A 13,651-nucleotide genomic window follows, 5' to 3' on the forward strand; every position below is an offset into this window, starting at 1 on the left:
CAGCACAAGAGGATGTACAGCCAGTGGGGAAGATGCGGTGAATGTCGAAATTCCAGCTGTGATGGTCCCAGAACAATCTAGAGGGGTCAAGATGGATGTTGTTGGAATTGATAAGCAGGTGACAGAAACAGAAGCCGTGAATATGGAGCCTCCGGATGTAATAATTCTAGAACCACAAGATGAAATTTGAGTGGATGGATAGGCCGAGGAAGTAAGAATTAAGGAAGAACAGGTTGATATAGATGTTGAGGATCCACCAGGCCCCACATCAGCCACAGAACCAGTGGGAGAAATCCCCATTAAATGAGAATTCATTGACTATAGCACGCAGCGGAAGCCCTCCTTCAAGGAGAGATACCAGTCCCAATTCAATGAAAACATACAGTTGAAGATTGACAATATTTGGTTGAAAAAGAGGATTTGTCGATTAAAGAGGGAAGCACAAAGAAATAAGAGAAAGATTGTAATCCTCAATGATAGACTTGCAAATCGAACAGAAGAACCTGTAGCAGCCCAGGCCAAAGACCCTCCTACCACTTCTACTGTGACACAAACTGAGCCAATAGAATGGTTATTTGAGAGCAGGGAGTTCTTCTCAACTGTTGAAGTTCAAAAATGGCAGGTGACTTCCATGCGCTTGCGACAAGGATCTATTTCGATAGAAGATCACCATAAGGGGGTTCAAAAAGTCAGATAAAAGCAACAAGGGTAGCCATTGGTTATATTGACAGGGAATATAGAGAGAGGAGGAAGCATGAGAAGCAACAGAAAAGAATTGCACAGCTGGAAGAAGAAGTGCACATCTTGAAGACAGACAAGGAAGAAATGTTTGATCTTGCACAATAGGTACTTGCTTGCCGCCCTCCAGCTCACAGCTACGCACTGTTCTTGCATGAACAATATCTTTTATTTTGTCTAAAGAGTATATTTCATGAAATTAGTCATAAGATTGAAGACTCAATGTAGTTCCTCTGGATCATGAGAGTGCATGACACTCTAGACCAGCATCTTCTTTGTGAACTTTATATGCATGACTATTACTTGAAGGATGATCAAACCTTTAATCATGTTCCTTATGTGGTAGAAATCCAACTCAGAGCATTCACCTCTTATACTGTCAATCAAGTCAAGTGGAAGAAGGCTTTTGATACTTTTGAGTCCAACCTGTTGGCATTATGACACAGGTGTGGCGCTATGGCACAGGTGTTGTCCTTGATGGCAACTCACTCTGGTGACAGATCACAGTTCAGGCTCTTAGAATGAAGGAAAAGATATATACGTAGGTTCACCTTGACCAAGCCGCGTATACACGCGAGTTAGATGTTCCAAAGACGCGTATGTGTATACACGCACTTTCACGTAAGGAAAAGCACGTACATGTGCGAGAACTTATTTTTGGTCTGTGGTATTTAGTCCTTGGTATTTGAACCTATGGTTTTGGACCATGGTATCTCGTCTGAAGTGTTGATCCCAAGAATTGGGTCCATGGTATTGATTTGTTATGGTTTTGGACCGTGGTATGATGAAAGGCCTAAGACTATAAAAGAGGAAGGAGATCATTTGGCAAAATAATTATCTGAATTATTGAATATCTAATGTAGAGCTAGATCCGGAATACTGGTGATTGGTTTATGGTGCATAGCTAGATCTGAATGAAGGAGGAACCTAAGCGCAAGGAGAAGTCTTGAATAAGTAGAATCTTTGAGTGATTTTTGATCTGTTATATTTGGCGTAGGCTTGATCTATAAATTTGATAATCTGTGTATAACTAATGTCTGAATATTTGAAAGAGTGAATTATATTTATATATCTGTACGTAGGTTCATTTCATCAGAAGTGTGTATATACGCTGGTTCAGCAAATCAAAACAGCGTATACGCAGGTTGGTCTTAACACAGAAGCGTATGCACGCAAGTTTCTGAATATTGAAGTAACGTACGTCTCTTGAATTATGTTCTAGCTACTTCTGTTTATTGCTGCAGTGTTCTAGGTTCAAAATTGGTGTGTGGTTACTGTTACTGTGTACTGGGTATAGTTGTCAGAGAAGTGTCTATTTGACTCAGTGTTGATTGGTGAAAAGGAGATTGTTTGATGCAGAAATTCTTGATGTTTGATTGATGTTATTCATGGATCCAATCTGAAAATTTATGAAATGTGGTCCCTGGAAGAAAGAGAAGGTTATAGCCTTCTGTAGGTCAGCACCTATGTACTAGTACCTCAGCTAGTATAAGAGCTAAGGGGGTTGTAGCTCCCTTCTAGGAGAGGCTGGAGAACGAGAGAAGGTTGTAGCCTTCTGCAGGTAGAAGCCTGCATAGTGGTATAAGTCTGCACCAGTATAGAAACATTGTAAAAAGAAGTTTCAAATTAAAAGAAGATAGAGACGAATTGCAGCAGGTGGTTTTCACCCACATTAGGTTTCCACCTTATATCTTGTGTTCTTGTGTGTGATTGTCTTCTGCTCTGTTTTACTGTTCCTGGTTACTGTTTATATGATTCTGATGCACAGATTAATGATCAACATCTGTAGAATAAATTAAATTATAAGTCTGCATGGTATACGCTGGTTTCCTTATCTGTAGTTGCGTATATATGTGGTTTTCTCTAACTGAAGTAGCGTATATGATCTGGGTGTGAAATGAAAAATAATTGACTTGATAATACTGATTCACCCCCCCCTCTCAGTATTATTTCCAACACAACCAAGCCACTCAGCCATTATTTTTTCGAAGAGAACAATGCCCATTTGATAGTATCCTTAATAAGCACAGGACTTTTCTAAATATCAAAGGGAAGAAGGAACAAATGCTTGCAACGCAGAAATGGTGCATACAGCTATGCACTACTCAAATAGTTTCTTGTCAAGAATAGGCTAAGGATGCCTATCAAAGGAGGTGGATGATATCTTCCTCTGCAGTAATACTCACAGAGCCTGTCGGAATCCACAATTATGCCAAGGCATTAGAAAGGATGTCGTACTATATGGCTTGTCTACAAACCGCTAGGGTTCACTGGATAGGTCTCAAGTTTTAATTCCCACTTCTTTGGCTACCGACTAACACATACACCCCAGCCTACGAGGTGAACAGTGACTGGTGGAAGGATGTTTTATCAACCTGAGGATACCAATTAGCTGGTACTGAGATGGTTGAAAAGTACGACCTTACTCAGCTGCATTCCAAACATAGTTAGGCGAACCCAGACTTGCAACCGATGGACAAGTGAGGACATGCAGAAAAGTCAGTTGGAGGGAGATGTTGGGGGCCAAAATTGCCTTGTTTTGTTTATCTCTTTACCTTATTTTCTTGCTAATTATACTTTCATACCAGCTATTTTGTGCCTAAAAGCCCTATAGGTATAACCCTTGTCATGTTTCACAAGTTATTTAGTCATTTATGTTTAAGTCTAAGGAATCATCACCGATTGGATGCTAATCTCATTAATTGTATAGATTTGGAGCCACAGGGTCAAGATTCATTACCAAAGCTAGCGGCACTATTGTTAACCCGTAGTTGTTATAGTGCAACTGTTGCAAATCTCTTTTTGTCTATCTTTTGATTTAGTTTTGATGTTACAACTATCATGTAATTTTAGGCAAACAACCTCCATGGTGTTTGGATGTAATTGTATAAAAGGGGATTTGTAGCTGGGAGTCAGGGTTGGCGAGACATCTCTGAGTTTTGTAACAGTTACTTTTGATATTAATGCAATCTTCAGCTTTCTGATCTTCTTCGCGAATCTGTGAGTTAAGCACAACCCTAACCAGGGAGTTGGGCCCACTCTCCTGATCAGGTGTTGTGCCTGTGTTCTTATGTGTGTATTGTTTTAGTTATGCATTTTATTTCCTTTTTGCTGTGAAACGTATTGTTGTTACAGTTGATGCTATGAATCATTATGTTGCTACTATTTATTTATTACTTCGGATTGCATGTTTAGTTAATTAATCGAACTCCTGATCAATTGTTGGATTATGAATTTGCCCTTGCATATATAGTGCATGATATCCTTGCAATAAAAAATGACCCCAGATTGACATATTAATGTGGTAAAAGGGGTGAATCATAACATTCACACTCAGACACCAACAACTTACATAATGGTTGCTAGTTCAAAACCCCATGAGTGTCCCACCTGCCCAACTCTTAACTAGGGGTTATAGTGAGAGAAGGGGAATCAACCTCATGTCATATGAGACCCTCCTAGTTTCCAATTCCTCTAGTCACAAAAAACCAAAGAAAAAAAGGACAAAACTAATGAAGTAGTAGAGAAGAGAGAATGAAAATATACTACCCCAATGTAATGTGTAACAATTTCATTCTAAAAAGGAAAAATAAATAAAACAAAAAAAGAACCATGATCAATGTGAAGATGCCAATGCAATGACTGATAATGTTTTTGAAAGAAAGAAAATGAAAAATAACTACTTATCATTATATATGTAGCAGAGGAGAAAATATGTCTCTATTTCCCTCTCGATAACTGTCAAGATGCAAAAGAAATACCTAATGATGTCCTTAGAAAAATATTAATGAGTAAAAGAGCATAGATGGGTAATCTTGGGAGGAAAGAAAAAGAAATCAATGAATTTATCCTTAGAGTCAACAAGAATCTAGCAATAGAAGTTTGAGTGAGAGATTAGAATTGGTTAGTCAATCCATGCTAAAAGCTTACATACTCATCCATGGCCTCGTGGAAGCAGGTCCTCTAGCCATTGAAAGGAAAAGATGTGCATGGAGTCCCTGTCTTTGTGTGCATCAAGTCCAGTGAGTATGCATGGCACTTATTGCAAGGAGCTTATATAAGAACGAAAGACAAAATCCACCTAAGAAGGTCGACCCTACACAAGACCCATAAGGCATACCAAGATTCATATTGTAACAATGGACTTGCATCCAAGAATGATGAAACTCTTAGTGACCTTGGCTCTATTTATAGACTGTGGTAAGAATTGTGGTTCCTGGTGAGAACAAAAGTGCCTAATATATGTGGAATAAGATTAGAGCCTTGACCTTTGTCAGCTTAAAATTCAAAAAATGATGGAAAGAATTTGTAGTGTGTATAGTTGGGTCAACAAGAAAATATAGCCTTTTATTTGCTAAAGTGGAGTTAATAACTAATAGATAAAGAGGAATTTGAACCAACTTAGACTTTACCAAAATCATCATCATTTGTGAATTGTTTACAACAAAAAATCAAAATTTTGTATTCATGTGAACCAACCTAACTCTAACCAAAGTCATACGAGTGAACTTTACAAACCTTGGTATTATTTTGAATGGAATTTGTGAGCTTTGATTACATTGCTTGCAATGTCAAACATGAAATTGTTTCCACTTTGAAAAGAAAACATTGAAACCCACCAAAACCCAACTTCAATATATATATATATATATATATATATATATATATATATATATATATATATATATATATATATATATATATATATATATATATATATATATATATATATAATTTCAAGAATTAGTTAGCATGTTATGATTGGATAGCTGCAGAGAAGAAAGGAAAGGATATATAGTTGTTGTTGATACACTCTAATAGAATAATCTTGTGCTTTCCTGTAGGATCACTAACTTCCATGAGGACACCAATCAGTCCAATACAAGTGGTCAACACTGGTTCAAGACAACATCTATCAAACTTATAGGTAGTGTACTCTCACTCACATTTACTCCACGTCAATATTCTGGAAACTAGAATTTATTTATTTAATTTCAAGGTCCATCTCATGCATCCTAAAATATTAGGGTTAGGGTTAAAGCTGCAATAGATAAATGTTACCAAATCAAGTCTAGTAATTTTTTTTGCCCTACTGTACACTCATGGATAAGTGGCAAGGAAGGAAGGCTTGCATCTCTAAAATCATTGCTTAGGAACCTTTACCACAATCAACATAAGAGGATATCACTATGCGAGGTTTTCAAGAAGCAAATAATTTTTTATACCATGGTTAGTAATTCTGGTGTAGGTTCAAATAAGCACATTCCTACATATACAGTCTCTCCATAAGTGTCTCAGTCTTTGTCATATCCATATGCAACTTCAGATTCACCAACACTAGATGATACTACAAATATTACAGACATGGAATTCACTCCTAGAAAAACACCCATTCACAACAAATTGACACCTTAAGTAAATCTGATGAAGTATTAACTGCTAATACAAAAAAAATAGTATCATCTTCAAGTTTCCATGTATTACCAAATCTTGACCTCCTTGTATTTAAAATAACTAGATATTAACCTTATTGTATTGTAAACTATAGGTTATAGATTCTCTCTAAAGAGTTAATAAGCCCATGTAAAGAATTGAAAATATATGGATTTTTATTGTCTCCTTTACATCCTCTACATTCAACATTGATAGTATACATTTCTTTTTTTCTTGTTATTACATGGCCTGATATTTGTTTCCAATATTGCATCATAATGTTTTCTTTTACATGGGAGTTTTAGGGTTCCATAACTTGATCTTTATGGGAAGGCATGATTTTAAATTTATTGCATGACCAACAAAATATGAAGTACATAAAGGACTAGCTCATCTCCTAGATGGCTTCTTAAACCCATTCCATGTATAGAGTGGCTTTCTCTGCTAGTGTTGATCCATCACTTCCAATAGGAAATCACCTGAAACAAACATGGTTTGGTTGTAATATACATGTGGAGAGTAATTATGAGGCTCCAGGTTTTCCAAATATTGTCTTAAACATAATGTTTCCAACATTAGATAGATGGAGAAGGCACGTGAAGAAGATCTAGACATTGCTTGAACTCTATTATTTCAAAAATTGACCTTAAAATTTTTGGTATACCTTGGAACACAAGGATGATATATTGGAAAAACTTCCAAAGGAAAATTAGTTTAGTTTAGTTGACAAGAAAGAAAGTTGCATTTTCCTTTCCTAAATTATATCTTGAGCTTAATTTGGAGGACTCTATAACTCTGTGTGGGTGGAGGCTCATGTCTCATCACTCCTTATCCCTTTATCCTTTAATATTCCCTTTCATATGTCCTTTCCACACATTTAGTGGGATCAAGGTGGGATTTCTCAACAGTTGGAATACATTTCTATCGAAAGGTTTTGTTGTGGCTCAACATGGAATCTACTTTGGATGGGAAGGTTCAATATGGGTTGTATGATTTTTAGCCCTTTAGCTCATTGGATTCTTTGTCTATTCATGCTATTGGTTGTTCTCAACTTTCCTTCTCCAAGGGGTTGAGACTATTTGCTTCATTTATTTTACATGGCCCGGTGAAAGAAGAAGAATGGAGCTTGTCTCCACAACTTTTCCATTTCGCTAAGTTACAAATAAAAAGAGTCTAATTCTATAGCCAATAGACTAATAACCTCTTGAAACACCTTTAGTGAGCTATGCATAGCTCTCACCTATCACTATAGCTTAATTTTCCCAGCTAGACTCATGGTGCAGAGCCCCAAAAAGATATTTTACGGGCTATTGAGGCGATAGTTTACTAAAGAAACTTTAATTATTAAGGGGGTTTCCGCAATGCATTATATTAGATATCATTTTTTGGGATTCAACTGCATTAAGTAAGTCATTCATGTATGACCATTTCCATGAGAGCTAGTCATAACTAACTAAGTTCTCATGATTTTTTAATAGTCCACTTAGCACTCATTGCATCAGGTGATGCTCACAGGGGTGGAGAAGTAGGATTGAAACTAGTGAAATGAATCACATAGCATCAATCATCACTTTCGGGGCTTGCACGCAGTAACCAGGACTTCCTAACTACCGACTACCTTCAATGGTTATGTGCTTAAACCCCATGATAGGAGAATAGTAGTATTCAAAGCTAATGAGTGAAGCCCAATAAATTTCATACAGTTAGAGCTAGATCCTTTAAAGGAGAGTCTAAAAACTGACCCTATCTTCATGACTCACCATTCTCACTCATGGCTAAGGTTGGGTCCACACTTATGTTGACCAACTTATTGAAAATGACCTATTAGCTTTTCCATAACATAAAATCAACAAAGCATGTTGAAACATAGCAATGGATTATGGAAGTGGGATAGAGCCCTAAGGAAAAACTCTCCAAAAGATACTAAAAGAGTTAATTGATTGGCTGTGTGTAAGATCATATTATCGAGGGCTTATGGTGGTGGATCAACTACTTCTGGCACATGGTAAATCGGTAATGGATCTCATGGATATGGGTAAACTATTGTCTCTCCCATTTCCTTTCCACCAAGTCGTTCACAAATCATTTTGATGATGCGACATTATTCAATTGCACAATCCTATGGTATAAACCACTCGAGCTAGCACAATCCAATGCAATTTATTTAAATCTACCCATAAGCATCCAATAAGCATGGTCATGCCATCCCGCCAATAAGCATGGTTCATTCTCTGCAAAATCACTCTCAACATTGTCATCTAGGGACAATATACAACAACCCAAGTCCTAATCCATGCTATAAATGGGAATTTTTTTGGGTTATTGAGCATCATTCAAACAAAGCATGTTGAAACATAGTAGCGAATTATGGAAGTGGGATAAAGAAAGCGCTAAGGAGTTGTTGCATCAGTTCAAGAGGCTCCTTTGGAGATGAATGACTGTTGAGTATTAGTGTTTGTATAAATGAATGCCTCAAGCCTTGAATAATGCCTCCAAACTCCAATCTAAACACATAAATTCAGATAACATTAAAATTCCTATTAGCATGAGGATGGGAAAGATGAGAATAACTAGCATGAGAATGAGAAAGATGAGAATGGAGAAGTTGAATAAGCATACTACAACTAATTTCATATAATAAAAAGAACCATCTAATTTAAAAAACAAACATTTAAAATAATTTATTTATTTTTTCAATATATTTTTTCATATTTTCTCTAAAGAAACAAAAGTATAATTAAAAAAAAAAAACATTTTAAAATATGATTTAAAATATATATATATATATATATATATATATATATATTAAGAAAAACAAAAAAAAATTGTCTTTAGTGAGAAAAATAAAATAGTCTACTAAAAAATGTAATTAAAAAAATATTTAAAATAATTTATTTATTTTTTAATATATATTTTTATTTAAAATAATTTATTTATTTTTTTAATATATTTTTTCATCATTACTATGAAGCTTTTAAGAAATTTATTTAAGACAAAAATATCTTTTGATCTTAAAATTAGAATTTTGTATTAACTTATTCACTTTTCAATTATTTTAAATTAAAAATGGCTTTCTTTTCCAACTTCTCCTCGCTGAGCATCCTTTCATCTTAAAATTAAATTTTTGTCTTAACTTATTCACTTTTCAATTATTTTAAATTAAAAATGGCTCGTCGTTTCCAATTTCTGGTCTCTTCTTCGCATTTTAGGGCTATAGGATTTCTTTCTTTGGCATGGGAGTTTTCAGGGCATGGACTGTTAAGAGGGTTATAGAATTTCTCTTTCTTCACACCAGAGTTATCAAGGCACTAAATGGTAAGAGGAGAAGAACAATGTTGCCCATGGCTAGGGTTAGCCCACGATTCCTAGTGCGCGACTCATATACATTTGTTCGTAGGCGAGCGAGGGAGGGTTGTGAGATGCATCCTCAAGAATCGATGGTCAATCCAAGAGGCACTACTCTACAGCCTGGTCTGTGGCAATCAGTAACTATAGATGTGAAATTCATTTGGACTGATTTTGCTTTTGATTCTTCTCCTCCATTTCTTTAACTCAAGGGACCTCTTTTTTTATGTAGAATGTGCTTCAACTCCTTTCAACCACGACCCTCGTGGGGTGCCACCACCAGGGAATGCCCTTTAAGCGAAGGGAGGTGAGGAGGAGGAAGCTCTCCTTCTCACAATCTATGTTTAGGTAATGTGTCCAGCAAGACAAAAGAGCCTATGCTCATGGAAAAGTTCGTTAAGTTTGGGGAGATCGACAGCATAGTCGTTTACCCGCAGCGGAACCACGCATTTGTGTATTTCAAGCCCATTGAGCATGCCAAAGCAGTCAAGGAGCATCTGTAGGGCTTGGCCATGGGAGGCAACTCTTTCTTAATCGAATTTACCGAGGCAGTAAGGATTTTTCATTTCATTCCTCTTTGTTTGTTCCTCCTCTGGTGGAGGTATTTCTATTAATTCTCCATACACCTTTAGCTTAGCTCAATATTGTGATAAATGTTCTACAAACCCTTGATTATCCAAATATATTTAATCTAAACACTATTTCCCAGGGGATTTTATCAAATTTCCTTTAAAATTTTGTTTATTTAAAGTATATGGGTCGAGTTCTTTCAATTGCTTGTTTGGTTGTTTCCTCTTAATGCTTGTTTGCACACGAATTTGATTTATTTGCATATTTCAAAATTTAAGGAAAGACAAGAAGATGCCATGATAAAATTATTTCTTCTTTCTTTGGAGTACAAGAAGAAAGACCGATTCACACAATTATGCATCTTGAAGAGCATATCTTCTATGATAGCTCTCATTAAATATTTTCTCAAATATTGGGGCACAGAAATGCATATTTTTGGAGACACCTACCAACACTTGTTAGCGGGTTTAGAAAAGGAAGGTCTTTTTGCTCACCTTGAATGAGACTATTAAAAAACCTTCTCGTGATAAATCTACTACTTTGAAGGATAACATAGGCCCAAAATTTGGACTGAACAGTGTTGTTTGCTCTAGGGATAAATACTCTACTAAAGAAGCTATCCTTCACCATCTTGAAGACAATAATGTGCCAGATCCAGGAGGAAGCTATCAGGGTTGTCTTGCTGGTGAATGTGAACATAATGAAGAATCTGATTGTGAAAAATCAAATTCTAAACCATCTCATATTTTTTATTTTGATGGAAAATTGATCTTTGATCATGCAATCTTGATGAGTTCATTGCATTCAACTTAAAGAAAGGCCCCTTTGTGTTTTCTGATGAGCACCCGTTTTATGATGTAGGCAGAGAACAAGAACATGTTGCAGATTTGGAAAGGGGCTTCAAAATTGAAAAAAATAATGAAGACTATTGGGGATGCAGTTTAATCACATCCCTAACTAAAGTTGTGATAGGTCTGAAGGATACTTGTGCTATCATGAGAGAGATGCAAACTGAGACATGTTCTCCTTTGAATGGCAATCGGTTATATAAGGGTGGGAGCCTAGTCTTTCCAAGACAACATAAGGAGGGATACAACAAAGCAGATATATATATATATATATATATATATATATATAGATATTGCCACGGGTTGGTGTTGGAAACCTATATAAAATTTAAAGAAATAATCTCTCTCTGTTATTTTTGTCCTTGCGTGTTGTTGTAGGAAAGTATTTTAGCAATAATTTTGTAACTAGTTCCCCTGTTGTTGCATATCTTGTGTCATTTTCACATCGAATTTCCTTGCCGTGGTACTAGATCCCCTACGGTTGTGATGTTTTCATAACGAATTTCCTTACTATTGTATTGAATACCTTGCTATTGCATATCTGTTACTATTTGCATAGCAAATTTTGGGGGGTTAATTAACCCTATGCTACAATATTTTACTGTTTGCATATCAGATTGTGTGGGGGTAGATTATTCTTGGCCTCAGCAAATAGGATGCTCTTCATGGTCTCCACCAAGAAAATTCCAATGCACAGGTATGTGCAAGGCTTCGCAACATAGAAAGAATCATTCCAAACCATCCATGTCAAAACAGAAAGATATATGCCCACAAAAGCATATCCCCCATAGTTAACAAGATCTAAAATTTGAAGTGCATATAATGAAAAACGTAACAGCCAACCAAGGATCGAATACTCAATGCTTCGGGACTGAACTTACCAAGTGGACCTGTTGTGAGGTCACAAAGGACTACATAAGTTCCAAAAATGCCAGAAAGGGAATATATAAGTCCAAAGCATTTATATCATAGATATCATAGATAGGTGTCTAGTGTGTGAGGACACCTGGGATCTACTCAGCTAACTCGTCCAACACTTCAATTCCTTGCTCATATTATGTGCCACTTACCCGAATTTTTTCCCCATATTCACTTAATTTATCATTAATGAGCCTCATAAAGTGCATGGTTCAATGGAATTGGAATTGTGTTCTATGGTGGTCTTTGTATGTCAGGTTATGTACCAAGGTCTTTCTGTAGCATAGATTGTAAAGGAACATGGAATTCTTAAACTGGTTGTTGTAAAGGAACATGCAATTATTAAATGAGTTGTTGTAAAGGAACATGGAATTCTTAAATGGGATGAATTAAAGGGATAGAGTGAACTGTAAACTAGTACTGGTCTCGGGGTGGGGATAGAAAACCCGAGTAAAGTTAGGGTGGAGACAATATCTTTGGAATCCCTGTTTCCTAGAGGGTGGAGACATTGATCTTTGGAATCCTTGTTGCCTAAAGGGTGGAGACATTGATCTCTGGAGCCCCTTTCTGATTAAAGGGTGGAGACATTTATCTCTAGAGTCCCTTACTGATTAATTGGTGGGGGGTATACATCTCTGGAGTCCCTCAACAATGATTGGGTGGAGGAGATTTCCTTTGGAATCCCGATAAAGGTCTAAAAAGTTGTATAGGGTGGAGGCAGTATAAACCTCTGGAATGCCTGGTTTGTCATGGCACAGTGCTTGCATGATATGTTATGGAGATGGAGTGGTGAGGCACGTGGCTCTCATGTGAGGTCCCACGTGGTTCATTGAGGTCATCTACTTTAAATATTTTGATTCGATATCTGATTTTTACTTTCACGAATAGATGCAAGCTTTGGTTTCTTTAACAACTTAGTTTTGAGCTGGTTGTTGTTCACCCTTACGTTCGCCCTTGACTAGGCTTTGATATGCATGCCCCACCATAATTGTACATAACTAGTAGCCATCTAGTGCCTTATAAGTCATGGAAGATCTACTTCAAATGTTTCCTAGTTTTTGCAACTGTCTAATATCTCCATTATCCCTGTGGACAACATTGTTGTAGGGCGACATATTGGTTATACATTGCAAACAACACCCTAATGCTTCTCAATACAATACCGTCTACTCATCACACTAGGTTACACTTTGTTTTAGGGTCATCACTTGTACCAGGTGATGTTCCATGCATGGGATTAATTATCTTAATTATCTTCTTCGATATGAAATCCAACTTCCCATAAGTGTCTGTCAAACCATAGCCTTGTCTCTAATTTAGGAGAAAGACCAAAAACTTTCATATCTATCATCAGAGCTAGTAGAAGCTGATCATACTAATAGAAATCCAAACATTTCATCAATCTCCTCTGTCCACAAATTGTGGGATAATTTTGAGGGACAGATTTCTTATGGTACCCTAATGCAAACCAGGGGGTAACATCTTGCCCCTATTGGGCACACACGTCCTTCTTCAAATCACTTTAGAATCCCAAACTCTCAAGATAAAGCCGCCAAAGTGAAGTCCATAATCCAAAGTAACCAATTCATCATCTCCACACTGCAATATCCATTTCCGCTGTGTTTGATCATTGTTGAAAATAGACACATTAAAATCCAAATAAAAATATGTTGGGATCCCCATCACCTCTAGATTGAATGGTCCATTTTCAACAACTCTCGTATTCCCAACAATTTCATCGTATGTAACAGCATCTTGAGAATGTCCATTTCTTCCACAGAGAAGAGAGATGGCAACCA

The 13,651-nt window shown here is 36.6% G+C and overlaps 1 long non-coding RNA gene across 1 annotated transcript; it reads left to right on the forward strand.

The window, feature by feature from the left end:
* Positions 1-9,411: 9,411 nt before the first annotated feature.
* Positions 9,412-9,853, forward strand: LOC149192105 (uncharacterized). Its single transcript, XR_016254866.1, has 2 exons — positions 9,412-9,642; positions 9,749-9,853. It is a non-coding gene; the product is annotated as an uncharacterized LOC149192105 (long non-coding RNA).
* Positions 9,854-13,651: the final 3,798 nt, after the last annotated feature.

Source organism: Pinus tabuliformis, chromosome 2_2, assembly GCF_031772625.1.
Source record: "Pinus tabuliformis cultivar Carrire ecotype Pingquan chromosome 2_2, CPIR1, whole genome shotgun sequence".
NCBI lineage: Eukaryota > Viridiplantae > Streptophyta > Pinopsida > Pinales > Pinaceae > Pinus > Pinus tabuliformis.